This window comes from Cynocephalus volans, chromosome 14 (genome assembly GCF_027409185.1).
Source record: "Cynocephalus volans isolate mCynVol1 chromosome 14, mCynVol1.pri, whole genome shotgun sequence".
In the NCBI taxonomy this organism is placed as follows: Eukaryota; Metazoa; Chordata; class Mammalia; order Dermoptera; family Cynocephalidae; genus Cynocephalus; species Cynocephalus volans.
In genome coordinates this window covers 53,452,668-53,471,799 of record NC_084473.1, presented here as the reverse complement: position 1 = coordinate 53,471,799, position 19,132 = coordinate 53,452,668, and the positions used below count along the sequence as shown (strand labels likewise).

General features: G+C 35.4%; 1 pseudogene; it reads left to right on the top strand.

Moving 5' to 3' along the window:
- The window catches only part of LOC134362518 (uncharacterized), a 47,795-nt pseudogene extending 30,968 nt beyond the window's left edge, over positions 1-16,827 (top strand).
- Positions 16,828-19,132: the final 2,305 nt, after the last annotated feature.

Sequence of the window (19,132 nt, the reverse complement as noted above, 5' to 3'; positions counted from 1 at the left end):
ATAGAGCTGCAATAAAAATGGGGGTGCAGGTATCTCTTCGACATCATGCTTTTCACACCTATGGGCATATACCCAGCAGTGGAATTGCTGGATCATATGTCAGCTTCATCCCTGGTTGTCTGAAGAAACTCCATACCATTTCCATAATGGCTGCAAAAGTTTACAGTCCCACCAACAGTCTAGGATGGTTCCCCTTTCTCCACATCCTCACTGGCATTTGTTGTTCTCAGCCTATTTGATAGTAGCCAGTTTAACTTGGGTGAAATGATATATTAATGTGGTTTTGATTTGCATCTCCCTGATGCTGAGTGATGTTGAACAGTTTTTCATTTGTCTGTTAGCCGTTTGTGCTTTCACCAGTCCTATTTGACATAGTATTAGAAATACTAGCCAGAACAATCAGGCAAGAGAAAGAAATAAAAGACATCCAAACTGTGCAATAAAAATTGGTAATTATGTACAGTTCATCTTCATTAGGCAGAGAATAAACACTTCATTAACAATTGCACTATAACATAAACCTTTCTGTAGACATTAAGGATTGTATCTCTTTTTTTAAGAAAAAAAAGTCAAAATACCACTCTGAAAAGGCACTGTTTAAAATGAACAGCAGGGAAAAAAGAAATGAAACAAACATCATGTTCAATGCATTTTATGCCATTTCCACCATGTATGCAGCTATTAACTCTTTTGAAGGTATCATTTTTACTTTTGTTGTTCATTGTCATATAAGGACATTGTTTTATTTCTCTGGTACTGGCCTCTTGCCTGGTAAATGTTATACTGTGATGTTAACTTGGATATGTAGACGCAGCTAATTAAAGATCATTTGAAACACCCTCATTTCCCTGATAATGCCCACATCTATATAGACTAAGAAGAGAATTAAAGGATCTCTCTCTACCATTGCAAGCTATGTAGTAAATGTCTTAACAATATAGAGCAGTAGTTTCAGGATGGGACTCTAAAGAACTGTTGTGTTGTACAGTCTATTAAATCTTTCTGAAACTCCATTCACTTTCTCCTAAGATTAGAGATTTTGACTACACTTTCCATTTACAATACTTTTGTTAATTAAAAAAGAAATGTGGTTTCAATCTTAATTTGCTTCCAATGATGTTGTCCACAGTCTAAATTCCTTCTGGATGTCCAAGGCACTTCGATGATTATTCTTTATCACAATGTTAAATTTTGAATGGGATGATATAGTCATTTCTACTCTCAACATTTTCAGGTAATTTAAAATACATTATAGAAATTCAGAAAGGCATAATGTCTGCATATAAACAATCCTAAACTGAAAGCAGTAGTTATCATTTGTCAAAAAACAAAAACATTTTTGTTAACTTTTCCTTGAAAAGAACTAGCAACAAAAATTAAAAACGATACAAATTCATGGAAGTTAAACAACATGCTCCTGAAAGAACAGTGGCTCTGTGAAGGCTAATTCTAGATGTCAACTTGATTAGATTAAGGAATGCTGAGAAACCTGGTAAAGCTATCTTTTTAGGTGAGTCTATAAGGGTGTTTCCAAAAGAGCTTAGCATGAGACCCTGAGTGGACTGGATAAGAAAGATCCATGCTCAATATGAGCAGGAACAATACAATCCACTGGGAGCCTCAGAGAATACTAAAAAGGGAGGAAAAAAAGCAAATAACTCTCTATCTGTTGGAGCTGGGATACACTCTTCTGTCCTGTCTCTGGACATCAGAGCTCAAGACTCTTCTGCTTTAGCATTCGAAAGACTTACACTAAGAACACCATCAGCTTTCTGGTTTTGAGACCTTTGGACTTGGACTGAGCCATGCTACTGGCATCCAGATTGCAGATGGCCTATTGTGGGACTTTTCTTCACAATCATGTGAGCTAATTCCCCTAATAAATCCCTTCACATATATTTATTACATAGCCTATTAATTCCAGATTCTTTCTGGAGAACCCCGACTCATACAGATTTTGATACTAGGAGTGGTTCTAGAGAAACAGAGTCTTAAAAATGAATTTCTTTCATTGGTTTCAAGGCATTAAACCTAAAAATGCTAAATCTCAACTTCTAATAATACAGAGAAAACTGATAGTCCATGGCATGACCTGTTTAAACAGATACGTAAAATAAATCCATTTGATACTCCAGATTCACTGCTTGTAAAAGGCAAGGGATTCAGTGACTGTCTATATAATACCTTTGAGAATTTGTGGAAATACAGAGAATATAATGACATTGGCTGGTTGTTTCTAGCATCGCTGGACAACGTGAGGAAAGAAATCAAAGAGCTCAGGGATGCGAATTCTCTGTTCAAGCACCACATACATCACCTAAAAGTTTCTAAGTATGCTTTAGGTCAGAATCTTCTCTCCCATACCCACAGGGCTGAAATTGCCAAAAGTCAAACACGAAACCTCATCATAAGATTGTCTGAACTACAGAGGCAGTTGAATTATCAGCCTCGCAGGGTATCTACTATTAAAATTAGGGCATTGGTTGGGAAAGAATGGGATCCTTTAAGTTGGGATGGGGACATGTATGAAGACCCTGATGAGGCTCAGAACATGGAACCACTAAATTGCACTGAGTCTTGTTTGCCAAAATGAACTCCCCACTCCCATCCCCAGAGACATTGGCTTTTCCACCTCTGCCTGAGGGGTTAACTCTGTATTGCCTAATGACACAGCTGTGGCCTCCCCTGAGGCAGTTACTGAGCAAGGCAATGCTGATCTTCCTCAGGTCCCACCCCCACCACCCATCTTTGATTCTAGACCTATAACTAGACTCAAGGCCCAGCAGACCCCTAAAGGTGAGGTGAGACCCCTAAAGTCTCTGACCCATGAGGAGATGCATTACACTCCAAAAGATCTAAATGAGCTTTTTACTTCATACAAGCAGAAACTGGGAGAATATGATGAGAATGCATATTAAGGGTGTGGGAAAGTGGTGGAAGGAGCATAATGTTGGACCAGGCCAAATTTATTTATATGTGCCCGCTAAGCAAAGATTCTGCATTTAATGTCACAGCTTGAGAAGTTAAGAAAGGTGTAACAGTTTGTTTGGTTGGTTGGTTCAAATATGGATAAAAAGATGTCCCACTGTGAGTGAGTTAGAGATGCCTGATCTCCGTTGGTTAACTGTAGAGGAAAGGATTCGAAGCCTTAGGGAGATTGGAATGCTGGAGTAGATCTGTCACATAAAACCTACTCACCAACACTGGGAGGCTCCACAAGACATACCTTTTACCAGTACCTTGAGAAACAGGTTTGTGAGCAGAGCCCCAGCATCCCTGAAGAGCCCTGTGAGTGTTCTTCTCTGTAGACTGGACCTTACAGTGGGAACTATGGTCAGGCAATCAGAATACTTAAATCCAATGGGACTGATTGGATTCCAGATGGCAGGGACGAAGTGTGGCACTCAACCAAGAAAGTCAAGGTGGGTGTAGTCACCATGATGGACAGCAGAGGCAAAGCAGCAATCAGAATAATCTGACTCGTATAGATCTATGGGGTTGGTTAATCACAATGTTTCTATAAGTAAAATAGATAAGAAGCCTACTAAATTCTTACTTGATCTGTATAAGCAGATCAAGTGAACAAAAGTCTAACTCAAATCATAAAAACAGAGAGTTACAGGCCCTCAATCAATTCCCAGACAAGCCAGTTTATAGACTCAGAACCCCTTCAATGAAGTGGTGGCCAGGTCCCCTGGAGGAAGGACTTTGGTACAATACCAAAAATCTATACTATTAATATTTCTTTCATCCTTCCCCAAGGGGATCTATGGCCTTTTACCAGAGTAATTGTGCATTGGGGAAAGGGAAATAATCAGACCTTTGAGGGACTACTAGACACTAGATCTGAATTGACCTTGATTCCAGGAGACCCAAACATCACATTGGCCCTCCAGTTAGATAGGGGCTATGGGAGTCTGGTGATTAATGCAGTCTTAGCCCAGTTCTGTCTCACTGTGAGTCCAGTGGGTCTCTGAACCCATCCTGTGGTTATTTCTCCCATTCCAAATGTATAATTGGAATACACATACCTAGCAGCTGGCAGAATCCCCACATTGGTTCTCTGACCTGTGAAGTGTGGACTACTATGGTGGGAAAGGACAAATGGAAGCCATTAGAGCTGCCTCTACCTAGGAAAGTAGTAAATCATAAACAATTTCACATCCTTTGAGGGACTGCAGAGATTAATGATACTATCAAGGACTTGAAAGAGGTAGGGGTGGTGATTCCCACCACATCCCCATTCAACTCTCCTATTTGGCCTGTGAAGAAGATAGATGGTTCCTGGAGAACTACAGTGGACTATCACAAGTTTAACCAAGTGGTGACTCCAGTTGCACCTGCTGTAAAAGATGTGGTTTCATTGCTTGAACAAATTAACACATCTCTGGATACCTGGTGTGTAGCTATTGATCTGGCAAATGCTTTTTTCTCAATTCCTGTCCATAAGGCCTACCAGAAGCAGTTATCTTTCAACTGGCAAGGCCAGCAGTACACCTTCACTGTACTACCTCAGGGGTATATCAACTCTGCAGCCCTATGTCACAATTTAGTTCACAGGGTTCTTGATCACCTTTCCCTTCCACAAGACATTACATTGGTCCATTACATTGACGACATTATGCTGATTGGACCTAGTGAGCATGAAATAGCAACTACACTGGACTTATTGGTAAGACATTTGCATGTCAGAGAATGTGAAATAAATATGACTAAGATTCAGAGTCATTATACCTCAGTTAAATTTCTAGGGGTTCAATGGTGTGAGGCGTGTTGAGATAGCCCTTCTAAGGTTAAGGATAAGTTGTCACATGTGGCCTCTACTATAACCAAAAAAGAGGTACAATGCCTAGTGGGCCTATTTGGATTCTGGAGGTAACACATTCCTCCTCTGGGTGTATTACTCTGGCTCACCTATCAAGTGACCTAAAATGCTACTACTTTTGAGTGGAGCACAGAACAGGTGAAAACTCTGCAAGAGGTCTAGGCTACTGTGCATGCTGTTTTGCCCTTTGGGCCATATAATCCAGTAGACCCAATAGTCTTGAAGTGTCAGGGACAGATAGGGATGTTGTTTGAAACCTTCATCAGTCCTCTATGGGTGAATCACAGTGGAGATCATTAGGATTTTGGAGAAAGACCCTGCCATCATCTGAAGATAAGTACTCTCCTTTTGAAAAACAGCTCTTCTCCTACTACTCAGCCTTAGTGGAAATTGACTCTTTGAATATGGGCCACCAAGTTATCATGCGACCTGAGCTGTCCATCATGAACTGGATGCTATCTGACACAGCAAACATAAGACTAGGTGTTCACGGCAGCACTCTATCATCAAATGGAAATGGTATGTATGTGATCAGGCCCAAACAGATCCTGAAGGTACAAGTAAGTTAGTGAAGAAGTGGCCCAAATGCCCATGGCTCCTACTTCGGCCACATTGCCTTCTCTCTCCCAGCCTGCACTTATGGCCTCATGAGACATACCCTATGATCAGGTGACAGAAGAAGAGAAGGCTAGGACCTGGTTTACAGATGGTTCTGCATGATATGCAGGCACCACCTGGAAGTGGACAGCTACAGTGCTACAGCTCCTTTCTTGGACACACCTGAAGGACAGTGGTGAGGGGAAATATTCTCTATGGGCAGAACTTTGGGCAGTGCACTTTGCTTGGAAAGAGAAATGGTCATATGTGTGATTACATACCAACTCATGGGTTGTAGCTGATGATTTGTCTGGATGGTCAGGGACTTGGAAGTAACATGTTTGGAAAATTAGTGAGAAAGAAATTTGGGAAAGAGGTATGTGGATAGACCTCTCTGAGTGGACAAAGAATGTGAAGAAATGTGTTCCCCATGTGAATGCTCATCAAAGGGGGTGACCTCAGCAGAGGAGGACTTTAATAATCAGGAGGATAGGATGACCCGTTCTTTGCATACTAGTCAGCCTCTTTCTCCAGCCACCACTGTCATTGCCCAGTGGACTCATGAGAAAAGTAGCCATGGTGGCAGGGATGGAAGTCATGCATGTGCTCAGCAATGTGGACTTCCACTCACCAAGGCTCACCTGGCAATAGTGACCATTGAGTGCCCGACCTGTCAGCAGCAGAGACCAACAATAAACCCTTGAAATGGCACCATTCTCAAGGATGATTGGCAGGTTGATTACATTGGATGGCTTCTATCATAGAAAGAACAGTGCTTTGTCATTACTGGAATAGACACTTACTCTGGATATGGATTTGCCTTCCCAGCATGAAATGCTTCCACCAAAACTAACATCCATGGGCTCATACAATACCTTAGTGACTGTCATGGTATTTCACACAACATTGTTTTTGACCAAGGAACTCACTTCATAGCTAAAGAAGTGTGGCAATGGGCTCATGCTCATGGAATTCACTGTTCTTACCATGTTCCCCATCATCCTGAAGCAGCTGGTCTGATAGAATAGTGAAATGGCCTTTCAAAGTCACACCTACAGCAACAAGTAGGTGACAATACTCTGTAGAGCTAGGGCAAGGTTCTCCAGAAGGCTGTATATGCTCTAAATCAGTGCCATATATATAGTACTGTTTCTCCCATGGCCAGGATTCACAGGTCCAGGAATCAAAGGGTAGAAACAGAAGTGGTACCACTCACCATTACCCCTAGCAACCCACTAGCAAAATTTTTGCTTCCCCATGACTTTATGCTCAGCAGGTCAAGAGGTCTTGGTTCCAGAGGGAGGTATGCTTCCATTAGGAGACACATAAATGATATCAATGAACTGGAAGTTGAGGCTGCCACCTGGCCACTTTGGGATCCTCATGCCTCTGAGTCAACAGACTAACAGAGGAGTTATGGTGTTGACTGGGGTGATTGACCCAGACACCAAGGGGAAGTTGGACTACTACTTCACAATGAAAGTAAGGAAGATTATGTCTAGAATACAGGAGATCCCTTAGGGCATCTCTTAGTACTACAATGCCCTGTGGTTGAGGTCAATGGAAAATTACAACAACCAAATCCATGCAAGATTATGAATGGCCCAGACTCTTCAAGGATGAAGGTTTGGGTCACTCCACCTGGTTAAGGAAACATGACCACCTGAGGTGCTCACCAAGGGCAAATGGAATACCGAATGGATAGTAGAAGAAGGTAGTTATAAATACCAGCTTCAATCAAGTGACCAGTTATAGGAACAAGGATTGAAATTGTCCTTCCTATCATGTTAAGAATATGTTTCTATGTATATATACTGTACATATATTAAGCAATTATCTTTGGTTTTTTCCTCCTATTTTTTGTCATGTACCATAAGACTTATTGACTTTATATCAGCATTTAAATATTGCTAACATTACATCATAATATTTGCATTTAAGTCATGGGATATTGGGAGAAGAGTAAATATCATCTAAGAACTTTACTTCCTCTTCTAGGAAAAGGATTAATGCATTTTTGATTATATGCAGGATAGTTGCATCGTGTTAAGTGTAACTATTATGCTATTGTCCTATTCAAAGATTAAGTATGATTTAAGGAGATAGTATGGACACCAAGTGGACAAGGGGTGGAAATTGTGAAGGTTAATTCTAGGTATCAACTTAATTATATTAAGGAATGCCTAGAAACCTGGAAAGCTATCTTTCTAGGTGTGTCCTTGAGGGTGTTTCCAGAAGAGATTAGCATGAGGGCCTGAGTGGACTGGGTGGGAAAGATCTGCAATCAATATGGCCAGGAACCATCCACTCTGCAGGGAGCCCATCAAGAAAAAAAACAGAGAAAAAAGGCAAATCTTTCTCTCTATCCCTGGAGCTAGGATACACTCCTCTCTCCTGTCCATGGACATCAGAGCTTGAGATTCTTCAGCTTTTGGGTTCCAAGACTTACACCAGAAACACCATTAGCTTCCTGGTTTTGAGGCCTTCATACTTGGACTGAGCAATGCTACTGCTACCCAGCTTGTAGAAGGCCTTTGTGGGAATTTTCTCCATAATCGTGTGAGCTATTTCATCTAATAAATTCCCCTCATATATTTATAACATGTTTCATTGATTCTATCTCTCTGGAGAATCATGACTAATATAGCGTCAAAGAAGAAATAAAGCAGGAAATCAAAAAATTCCTTGAAACAAATGAAAATACAAGTGCAACTTACCAAAACCTATGGGATACTGCAAAAGCAGTACTAAGAGGGAAGTTCATTGCAATAAGTGCCTACATCAAAAGAATAGAAAGACTTCAAACAGACAACCTAATGTTAAATCTCAAAAGGCTAGAAAAAAAAGAAAAACAAGAGAGTCAGCCAGGATGATCACTCGTGATTAGCAGAGACTCAAAGGCAGTCAGAGAGAGAAAACTTTATACAGTGAAAAAAAGGAAGAATTCAGGTATTCTGATTGGAGGCTGTTAGCATGAAGAAGGTGGGCTAACTGTAAATGGGGCATCTTACTCATTGTTTGTCTCCTTGGATTGTGGCTAGAGATAGTGGTCTGACTTTCTACAGTTTGACTTAGAGATAACATGCTGGCTTCCTGAGCTGATTACTGTACAGAAGATATTAATTTCCTGGACTGGTTGCTACAGATTATAGGCCAGTGTTTTATTTTTATATTTGGTCTGGTTATTGTCCATTTGTGTGTTCTGTTTCTCAACAATTTCACATAAATTAGTTACCCTGTTATCCATCTGTGATTACAAAATTATTAGACAATTTCTTAACTCTAAATGTTTTATTACCTAGGTAAAAATGAACCATTTAAAAATCAAAACATTAAAATAAAAACAAAGTTATTTATTTTCCAATTTTAGTTTTCTGAAAATTTGAACAGAAGTCATTACAGCTTTTGATAACTCTGATAATTTTAAATATTCTGTTAGGTTTTTTCCATGTGTGAGATTTATCTGGAGCTTCTTTCTGAGTAAAATAGTAATTACTACTCTTCTACAATTCACAGGACACTCCATATGCAAGGTTACTTGCAAAGAGTAGTATAATATAACCTTGTTTGTTAGAGTTACAGAGAAACATGATAGGTTTGGATTGTTTTCAAAAATTAGATGTATGCCTGAATTCATAGCATATTTCTTCCTTTTGGATTACTATCCATGTGGATACAAGAGCTGTCTAATGAAGTAGGATATAGCCTATTATTACAGTATAATTCTGTTTGTTTACTTTTTATTTTTTTATTGCATTGAATATTTTCTTGTGACAATTATAATACACATATTTCAACAAGATTTCCCTGTAGATATCATTTTACATATTGTATTTAACTTGATACACAAATAATGGCAAGTCTAAAATATTGCAGAGAGGCAGTGTAAAATTTTTAAATAAATTTTAAACACCTAGAGATTAAAGTAGTATTTTACTTTGATGATCAACAATCATGTTTCATCAAATGATGAAGATATATTGCTGATAATTTTATAATGATCTGCACATTTCAAGTAACTGTGAACTATTTTAATAGAAATTAAATTCTACGGTGGCACACTTTTAAAAAATATGTGTGTGACATGTTTTGTGCTGCTCATTAAAGATTACCATAGTTATAGCTATAAGTTCTGCTTCTTGTTATTTGGTGTGAAAATAATTGACAGTATGTATTTATAAAGAGAACAGTGGCAATTTATCTAATCAAAATTTTAACCTCTTTGGAGGATTTGAAAATGTTCATATGTTAGGTTTTTTGTTTTTGTTTTTTGTCTTTCCTTTGAAGCTTCTATCTTTAGTCTGCATTTGTGCACTAAAAAAAGATCAATCAATAAATAATAAGGGCATCATTAATTGATGAGAAAGTTTGTTACTAGAAATTGATAACCTTCAATTATATAACACCTAACAGAAGGTCAAAACAAAATATTTCACGTAGATCTATATACCTTGTAAATAAGTTTATAACTAAACTTAAATTTGCCTTTTCAATTTTTTCAGTATTATTCACAATTCTTTATTCACATTTAGTTTTAAATATAGGCACAATATCTGCATTTCTTTACCTTATTCTTTATTTATATTTCGACAGCAAAGAAACACATTTTACTGCCTTTCCCCCGAGACGTTTCCCAACTAGATCTTTCCTGATTTAAACATATAAGATCTCACTGTGATAAAATTTTTCTGTCTGTACCAATACTGAATCACACATGTTTTTCAGCATCCACACTTCTCTTATGTGAATTAGAGTCTGACATAAAATGGTCACACATAAGTTTGAAAGCTCCTTAAGTGAGAATATATGCAGGATTGATGATCTTCTCTGTTCACAGCACAAGTAGGATGGGGATATTTCTGTTTTAAAGCGTAGTCTACAAATTTTTAACATAAAAGAAAATATTTGAACATCCTAGGACAAGGGATTCCCAAAGCATGTTCTGACATTGTAACAAAAAAGTATGGTATTCTAACTAGTTTGGGTAAAATATCAGTTGATTTTAATAACTAGCATGGATTTAATAATTTTGTATGATACCATTTTGCCCCATGTGAGTATTTCTATAATAATATCATCAAACAATTCTGGAAAATATAGTAGTTTTGAAATTTTATGTTGTGAAATCATGTATAGATTTTTGGTGTATAAATCAAAAAAGAGATGGCAATATTTTGGAAAGACAGGGAAACAAAGTAAACATCTCCACAGAGAAATAATTAGACAAGTCCAGAATGTAGTAACTATACAATATATTTGGACCAAAAGCAACATCATGAAAAACAAACATGTAAGAAAACTGTTATAGAGTAAAAGGACATAACTAAATGTACTATGCAAACTTTGCTTAGATCCTGATTTTTAAAATGCTGTAAAAGATTTTTGGAATAATTGAGGATATTTGAGTATGTGCAGGGTATTAAATTATATTAAGAAATTTAATAATTTCTTTCTGTTTAATATCTGTTAATTTTCTAGGCTCTGATAATGACACTGCAATTATGTAAGAGGATGTCATTGAAACATGTTGTAGTATGTAATTGAGAAGCATCAAGATTCCTGCAACATTCTTTAGAATAATTTTAGCATAATAAAAATGTGATATGCATATACACCCACCTATGGGCAAATATAGCAAAATATTTTTACATCTAAGTAGAGAATATATGTTCATCCAGTGTATTATATTACATAATGAAAAATGCTTGAGAAATAACAACAACAACAAAAAAACAGAAAGATAAAGACAAAAATGGAAAGAAAATAAGCTCTACTTCTGAAGTGATGGATTGAGGTATCCTTGAGTAACTACCTGGACCTGTCCTGCGGGAGATGCATGGGCATGAAGTTGGTAAGGGTGCAATAGGAAAGTCTGAATCCTATTCCCAGACCAGCCATCCTTCTCAGATGAACCTTGACTTCCAACCCTGTGTATCATCCATCTGCTACACACATTTGCAGAGAAAAGAATGATGGTCTGTGAAAGGTCCTGCCCACAGGGATGAGAATACAAGCAGAATGAAAAGCTGTTCTACTGCTTCGTTCAAAAACCTACAAAATATAGGATTTAAAATAGTCAAATATGTTGTAATTTACAGAGTATGGAACTAGGCTCTCAATTACTCATAGTAGCCCAAGACCACTTTCTCAAAGACACAGACATAAATAAAATACATTAATAAAATGTATTTGTTTTATTCATTAAATATTATTATGTCAAAAATGGAAATTACATTCATCTGTAGTTTTACTCATTTAAATTAAAAATTTCTGAAATTTCTTGGATGAGCTAAATTATAGCTCTTAGGGAAACGTCGTATGTTACACCTGCAAAACAAAATTATCCACTCTAAAATAAGCTAAAATGCCAGTCAGGGAAAAAAAATAATAATTTCTAGGTCAGAGATTCTCAGTCTGCTAATAACAAACATTTTGTTGATCTTAAAACAAAAGTTCGCCCAGGAAACTTGTGACTTGTATCAATAGAACCTTTTCCATAATTCCCTTTCTCCCTGTCCTTCAAACTTAACCTTTACAATGGCAAGAAAATGAAATGTATGTTTTCCTGGTGGTGCGGGGGGAGGGGGGAATTCAAGTATCCTTGATATTTATCTAGGTCCCTCAGCATCTCCAGTGTCACGGAGTTTCTTGGCAGTATACAACAGAGTAGCCCAGGATCACCCACAAATTCTACTTGTGACCTGGCAGAAATTACTCAACCTGTCTGGGAATCAGTTTTCTCCACATTCATAATAAAAATAGAAACATTACCACCAGCAATAAAATTTGCTGAGCTATTAATGCCAGTGGGCAATGTTCTAAGAACACTGTTCATAGTAACTCATTTAATATTCACAACAGACATATTTCCTATTATTTTTCGTTTTACACGTGAAAAAATTGAGATACAAAGTATATGAGTTCAATGTTATACATCTAGTAAGTGCTGGAGCTAGAATCCAAAAAAATCCATCTAGCTTCAAAATTTATACCCTCAACACCTATGATCTACTGCTTCTGTTATGAGAAATTGGGCTCTGTCAATGGTTGTCAGAAATTTTTTAACAGGTGAGTCCCATGAAGTCCTACTTGTTACCCCAGTTTTTAAGGCAAATAACATTAGAGATACACTGATTAAATCAAAATTGTTAAGTTTCTTGCGTTGTCTTCCTTCTAGCCTCACACTGGCCACTGAGGCAACACAAAGAAACCCTAGAACACTCTAGAACCCATTTTGACAATTATTTACAAATACTTTCCACAACACACTTCCTAGGCAACTAATAGGTAGACTGAATAAAGATTGTTTACGTTTAAATTTTTCCAGGTGATCCTTCTGTTTCCTTTAGGAAATTTCCTTTAGGAAATCACACTTTAAAAAATTTTTTAAATAATTTTGTACTATATTATTTTACCTTTGTAACATGTCTTATTTTTAACCTGAAAAAAATAATAAATTTGTTTTTAAAGACTAAAATTGGAAAAATCTTAGTTCCATTATAGTCAAATTTGAAGATCACTTTAAAAGAAATGAAGATTATTGTCCATGAAAATACCTCCTTTATAATTAAATGATTTTCTTACTAACCTATTACTCAATATTTTAGTTATATTTTTACCTCTGTCTTTCCTTCCTTGAATTATAAATGTTTCTAAACTTTCAAGACAATTCATCACACGGAAATGATAAGAGGTAAAGAAAGAAAAGATAGTCTCTGTAGTGGATTGAATCATGTCCCCCCAAAACTCACTGAGGCTTGAATTGTCTTCCAAGTTTACGTGTTAGAAACTTAGCCCCCACTGTGACTGTTAAGAGGGTGGGAAATCCTATTATGATAATTGGAGGGTGGAGCCTCGAAGAGGTGATTAGATGGCAGGACTATGCCCTAGTGAATGGATTTGAAATCGTGGTCAAGGGTGTGGTTCTGAGAGGAGAGTCTGTCTCTTGCTCTCACTCTGCTCTCTGTGCTTCCACCATCTTGCAATGTGAGGCCTCTGGGTCACTGTCACCACCCCCAGATGGACTTTGGACTTTTCAGCCTCAGAAACTGTAAGCAATAACTTTCATTTTCTTCTTAAATCACCCAGTTGCGGGTGTTCTGTTATAGCAACACAAAACACACTAATATAGTCTCTAACACTAAAATATAGTATTAGATAATTTATTGATATCTTCCTTGCACCTAATAATAAAGGGTTAAAATAGTTAGGTACATTTTCATTAAGTTGTTCATATTATCAAACTAAGATCTAAAAGCAAATTAAGGCCTAAAAGGAAATTAAGTACCCAATAAATTAATGCCATTTCAAAAAATTTTCTATCTTTAAAATTTATCTTATTTCATGGAAAAATTTGTTCTAGCTAGAATTAGAAGTGAAAAAATAGTCATAGCAACCTACTTTCATAATCCCCTTCTCCATGAAGATCAAAGTGTTTTTTTTTTTTCTACCCATCTCATTCTAATGCTTTTCCCTCAGCTTTAATTTAATCTTTAACTCCCACTGGCCAACTCTCACCTCTCCTCCTTTGAATACATAATGGACTAAGTCTTAGCTTGCTGACTATCTCATAAGATACTTTTAATGTGTAATTATTAGCCTCAAAATATTGAATTCTTGTTTTTCTAAAAAAAAACTATGTTGTAGAGAGGTATTTTACATTTTTTTTCCCTGAGAATTCTTAACCTGCTTTGAAGAAGTTCCTTCTTAGATGAGGTAAATGAATTTTAGGGAAAAAATAAATGTGAGAATAAATCATGCATATTTTTCCAATTTATTAAAATATGTTTCTGGAATTTTTAGTACAAGGTTTATTCCTCTCTCAGCAAGCAAGCAGTTTTGAGTTCTCTTAATACCTGCTGAGAAGCAGTATTTCTGTGATTTCTCAGCCAATCATAGCATACTTCAGAAAAGATAGTTCTCTCAAGTTTTCCTAGTTAGAGATTTAAAAGCTTCCTTTAACTTGCACCTGAACTAAGTACTATGAAATAAGAAAAAGGCAGAAAAGACAAGGACAATTTCTTAAGTTCCTACAAGGGTTTAAATATCTGTTTCTCTCTCTCTTCTAGAAACTGCTCTGAGAACACCAGGGCACTTGCAAGTTCACATGATCTTTCCTGACTTGCAAATGCCTTGACTGTGGAAGGATGGAGGTCTACTAATATGTTATCTCTGTCTGTAAGCGGACTCAGAGACAGCCCAGGGTAAAGTCATCTTAGGATAATTCCTGTTTTATACCCACATATACGAATATGTGATATCCTTCTGCTATTTCTGAGACTTCCATTCAATTACTGCAAACAGATCTATCCAGAAGTCAGGATTTTACCGTATTTCATGGTACTATTATGTGTCTAATGGAAATTTAATTTGACATTTACTTGCTTTTTGACCAATCCATCCAGGCACTGTTTTTGCTTTTAGTTTTTTAAAATTATATCTTCCTAAGGGAAATATATAACTGCACTAGAAAATTTTAAATTTCAAAATGTTTTATCCACCCAGTTTTACCCAGGTTTTCACTATGTAAACGTAATTCCAAACTTTGGGGACTATTTATATAAAGTCAAATAGATAGAGAGTGATCAAAATGCTGTTTGAAACAAACAAAAATCTATCATTGAAAAATAGAGTAAGCTAACTGTTCTTTTCTAGTTTGTTCAATTTTTAAATTAAATTTATTGAAATCCTTTATTTTGTATTAGAATTCTAACTGGTCATTGTTGATAAGCAGAAAAATCTTATCATTGTATGTTTATTCTACATTTAGCTAACAATAAGCTCTCTTAGAATCCATCTTAGTTTCTCAGTTGATCTTGTAGATTTTCTAGGTAGATAATCACATAATGAACTTGCTTGTAGAGATAGCTATATGCCTCTTGTCTTACCTAGTGGTGTGCATACTTTGCTCCTGACATTAATATGAAAGCCTCTACCATGTCATATTTAATATCACGATTGTTATTATTCTAGATAAATGAGATTTATCCTTTTTATAAGCTTAGTTGACTGAGAATAGCTGTTACATTTTATAAATACCTTTTAAATATCTGAAAAGATGAAAAAGCTTTATTTTGTGTTTTTGTGTCCTAAGACCATTTGATACAGATGCACTTACTTTGCAATTTTATATCTTAAGAACATTTATATAGGTGCAATTGCTAAGACTGCACTATTTTTAGTTTTTAATGTAAAGTAGAATTTCGGTAACATTTTATTTAGGATTTCTCCATCTGTCTTTGTGGAGTTTGGTGTGTGAGTGCGCGTGTGGCTGACCCGTATGGGGATTCAAACCCTTTTTCCTTGGTGGTATAACACCATGCTCTAATCAACTGAGCCAACTCTCTCCATCTGTCTTTGTGAGATTGAATTCCACTATTGTGATTTTATGTTGTTATTTCACTATTAATGCTCTCAAACAATCTTAAAAAGAATTTGGAAGTTTTCCATTATTTTATTTTGGCAACAGAGTACATAGAAAGTAAATAAGCTTACCCTTAAAAATAGAAACACTATGTGTGAATGGGGTGGGGTAGGAGGAGTTGTATCAGAGGTGCCTTACCTGTCATTTAAAACTGCTTATCCCCCATTCCCAGTTGTGAATTACTGAGTATATTAAGAGACAGCACTAACAGAAATGTACTACAAATATAAATGCTGTGAAGATATAAAAATAATTGAAAAAAATACTGGGAAAGAACTAAAAATTTCACTGTCTGGATCTATCTTCTTTTGTTGGGGTTAAGAGATAATGTATTTTTCATTATTGTGGAATGGTTATGACACTTCATCTTGAGTTATAGCTAGTTGTAATAAATAAATAAATTTTATGAAATAACACATCATATTTTCACATATATTAATAACCATATCTGTATTGTAGTCTTCTTTGGTAGTTATTTGTTTTTAAAATGTTGAGTTTTTATTTATTAAGCTATCTATATCTTCCCTATTATTTTATTCCTCAAAGAACCAGATTTTATATTTATTCATATTATAGGTTGAATTGTGTTTCTGTAAAAAGATATGTTGAAATCCTAATCCCCAGTACCTCAGTATGTGACTTTATTTGTAAACTGAGTCTTTACTACAGTAACCAAGTTAAAATGAGGTCATTGGAGTTGGCCTAAATACAATATAATTGGTATCCTTTTATAAAGGGGAAATTTGAACACAGAGACAGATATGTGCAGAGGGAAGGTAATGTGAAGACATAGGGAAGATCCCCAATATGAACATAAAAGCAGAGATTGAAATGATGCATCTACAGGCCAATGAATGAAAACCAAGAAAATTATCAGAAGCTAGAAGAGAAGCATGAAACAGATTCTGCCTCACAGCCCTCAACAGTGATCAGTGCTCACACCTTGATTTCAGATTCCTATCCTCCAGAGCTGAGACAATAAACGTCTGTTGTTTCATGTCTCTTTTATGTGTTCAAGTTCTCTCGCATGACTTCCAAATCTTCTCCCTTGATTTCTACCAGTAATTCTGATGCTTATTATTTTCATCAAGGATTTCATTTTCAGTAATACATATATTGCTGTTTCTTCCTTGCAATCTAGTTTTAAATTTCTCTATTTTGTATTTGTTTTGTTTTCTTATAGTTTTTTCTTCTTTTACCTACTTTTCATTACATATAAGCCTGAATTCTCATATTTTGTCTTTTTAACTCATCCAAATGAATTTTTCTTATTTTCAAATGAGGCATAAATTACATGCAATAAAGTACATAAATCTGAAGTACACAGCAAGATAAATTTTTACATTTTATCCACCCAGGTAAACATGCCTTGTTTCATAAGACAAGATTTCTTTATTTCATTACACAATAGCTCTAAAATTTTCTTTCATGCTCAACAATAAATCATGTCTATGCTTTGTTTGCATAATTTACCCCTCTTTTGTTGTTAACTTTTTTTTTTTAAATCTAGTCATTTATAAATGCCATACTGATTCTGTGATTCCAATCATCATTTACTTTAGGAAAGGTAGGTCCTCCTCAGATCTAAACTACTGTAAATGTCGATCTGCATATACTTTACCTCAATTTCTCATTTTTAATTCTAGTAATCACTTACCTACTGTTAGTCTGCCATTAAGATTTCCAACTTCTCCATATCTCACAGTGTGGAGGAATTTGACATAAAACCCACTAATAAAAGTCTCCCCCAAATTAATCTCAGACCAAGGTGACAGCAGCAAATTCTAGGTTGATATTTACATGAAGTTTATTGACATATTTTTTTAAATAAAATACAAAAATTTATAAAATTAATTTCAATGAATGTATATAAAAATATTCAAAGGCAGTTTGTGTATATTTTATAAATTGTCATTTTTTGTTACAAAATTTTATCCATAGTATTATAGAATGACACCTCCAGAAATCTTAAGTACAAAAATAATTTATCTTTATGCAATTAAAGATATCTCTATGCAATTAAATATTAGTTTTGCTAAAGTATAAAACAATTGTAGTACTTTCTGAAGTGTTAGCAATAATATTTTCATGGTTTTATGGCAAAGTTTTTTAATGCTATTCTTTATTTCTTGTTTTATTTAAATTTTGATTTTAGGAAATATACAATTTTGTGTGTGTGCTATTTCAGGAAGAAAGTTGTGCTGTGTTTTAGACTAATTAGCACCAAAATTTGGTAGTATAAGATTCTGGTCTATAATACTTGACCTTTTGATCTTTTCTTTAAAATTTTATATATATATATGTACGTATGTATGTATGTATGTATGTATGTATATATTTATTTATTTATTTATTTATTTATAATGACATTGTTATCTAAGCCATGTTGCATTTGCCATGGTTTTCTAGTGTGATTAAAGAAAAATTAGGTAAAAACATTAGAAGAAAGTCAATTTCTATTGAGAAGGCAATCTCATATATGCTACTGTGCATATGGAAATCTTTTTATGTAAAAAGAACTGATTGATGGGGTATGTACATGATTGCACCATTGTGGGTCAGACTCTAAGCATTTATCTCCAAAATAACTGCTCTAAAAGGATCTTGGACAAAATTATTAATTATTTTGGAAAAAATTTTTAAGCATGAGCATTACACTAGAAAGCAGAAGTTTCATACATGAGGCATAAACCATTAATTATTAGACCTAACTCGGAGCTGTTGGGGGAGATTCATGTGTGAGTGTATATATGAGTAACAAATATAAGTTTCTAAGTCTATACAAGTGTTTATTATTGTTGACAACATTATTCTCTGTTGACTAATATATAAAAATGCAAGCTTTTTTCAAGCAGAGGAATGCATGCTATTAGAATGCCTATGAATATTACAGGAAGAGCCTATTAATTAGTCAAAAGTAATGGATTTAGCAGATGGAGGAAGAGTGGGAAGCTATTTAAAATGATTTTGCGCTGTGTTCGCCAAAAGATCAGTAATTTTTTTAACTGGATAGTTTGGAATTAGTGGAGAAAAGGAATATACAAAATAAATAAATCTATTTTTCTTACAAATGCACAGAAATATCTAAACAAAAATAGTAAAAATATTATCTTTTCTGGATAATCACATCAAGTTTTTACCATGTTCTGATTATACAGATACAGAGTTCACTTTATTATGCAGGATCCATTTTATGAGTTTAAAGGAGAAACTACCATAAAGATTTTATGACTTGGGAAACACATAATGTCACTAAAAAAACAAAGTTTACACAAATAGTTATAAAA